This window comes from Bremia lactucae, linkage group LG2 (assembly GCF_004359215.1).
Source record: "Bremia lactucae strain SF5 linkage group LG2, whole genome shotgun sequence".
Classification (NCBI taxonomy): domain Eukaryota; phylum Oomycota; class Peronosporomycetes; order Peronosporales; family Peronosporaceae; genus Bremia; species Bremia lactucae.
In genome coordinates this window covers 4,112,868-4,114,926 of record NC_090611.1, presented here as the reverse complement: position 1 = coordinate 4,114,926, position 2,059 = coordinate 4,112,868, and positions in this window count along the sequence as shown.

Sequence of the window (2,059 nt, the reverse complement as noted above, 5' to 3'; positions counted from 1 at the left end):
CAAAGCTTTATTTATTGTCATTGGACGAGTCAGTGGATGCATTTTATGTCAGAAAGTGAAGGCGATTTTGCGGCTGCTGAATTTTAACTTCAGCAGTTACCTGTAGATGAGATTTAACGCCATGAGAATGGTGAGAAATAATTGGCTGTGAGGAAAAGATAAAAACTATGCGGCAAGAGCCCAATATCCCGAGATACGGCCCAACTCAAGTATCATCCTTTTTTCGCTGTGCTTTCTTTACACAATGGAGGCTTTTCAACAACAAGCAGCTATCAATGTGCATTGTTGAGAGATAAATACGATAAGAATGATATTGTGGTTGATTGGCTACTTGTTGATGCTATGGATCTGTATAAGTCTAAGACGTAACTTTTCAGCCTAACGTATGTCGTTTGGCCTAGTAGTCCTGGTTTGGGGCACATGTTTGAGGTCCAAATCTCTGTTAAAAATTGTGACAGATAATCATTAGCTGCTGCTTGCTATACACCGGAGCCAAACTTTCTCGAATTAATGTTTTTTACAATAGAAGACGTCGTTTTACTTTATATAAACGAGTAGCAAGATTATGCCGCTTAATTCAGATAGCTCGTTAAAGATGCTGCAATTTGACTTCGAATAGTTTGGGCTGATAGGACACTGCTTTTTAGAATTGTCTGACTGAAAGTCGAGCGGTACGGCACGCAAGCGGATAGAACAATAGTTCGTAGAAAGATCTGTTTCAGCATGGTCCATTCAGCGGTCGCCCTCGTTTTTGTTGCTGCACCACGCACCTGATGGAAAACAACAAGGCTACGGGTGAATGGTCAATAGGGGCGATGGCCAGCAACGTTGATAGGTATGAACAGCTACGAAATAGATCCACTCACAAATAGCTTGCTTGCCCAATATACCCCCTTTTAGCTTTGCGGCTCGGCCAAAATTTATCACTCGTACAATAATAGTCCTTGATTAATCAAGTACTAGGAATAATTGCCTGCTTTACAGTTGCCTACAAAAGGTCTCACAATTTGATAATGTTGCAGCAAGTGTTGCTTAGATTTAGAAAAAAAGACGATATGTAGCAAAGTACTTTGGGTATGATTGATTAGCGGTAGATGATTTGTGCGACAAACGTTATAAGACGTGAGATTTTCGAATTGCGGTTTCTTAGCGATTGTGCGTCACGTCAGAATTCTAGCACGAGATCCCCTCACTACCAGAAGCGAGAATTTTTCCCTGCTCTGTTATCCAGCCTGGGGCGATCCACCCTTCCTTAGAGACCTTGTTGCATTGTCCTACGACAATGTCCCAATGTCTACTCCTGGTTTGAGACGGACGCGCCTTCTACACCCTGACTATAGTGACACATTATTGCACGCCCCAATCCTTACACCTCACTACCCGGACAGAAACGTATCCGTTACAAGTTGGCGTTACCCAACCCGGCACTTCTATATTTGTGAGTTTCAACTTATTCTGACTTTGATCATCTTCGATAACCTATGTTGTATCTCGGCATCGCATTTTCGAAGAAAGCATGTCAAGAGCCATTGTCTGACATTTACATATTTCCCCAAGAGAAGATTCCGGAAAGTTTCTAACGGCTCTGGCAAACGGAATCGGCTCAACGATTTAAGTTGGAGCGCACACATACTTTAAAATCCGGTCAGCGTGGATCCAAGCTAGTCAAAGAAAGCTGACTTGCAGTGAGCAATTGATAAGTCAGAGAAGGTGTTTGACATATGTATCACAATGTCGAGGATGATGCTTCGGGTGCTCAGCAGCTCAAAGTATTTAGAATATTTGATTGCGTGTGTTCTATCTTGACAGCTGTAACGTCGTTTTAGTTTCAGCTTTAGTAACAAGGTGCTTTCTATGTCGTGGTCAAGTTAATAGTGACTAAATCGCGACTTGAGCTCGGCAATAAGTTACAACAAAAGTCCGCCGAGAATGCCTAACTTTTTGTAGCTCGTTTCTTGTTTTTGCAGTGACGACCAAAGCTTTATTTATTGTCATTCGACGAGTCAGTGGATGCATTCTATGTCAGAAGTGAAAGGCGATTTTGCGGCTGCTGAGTTTT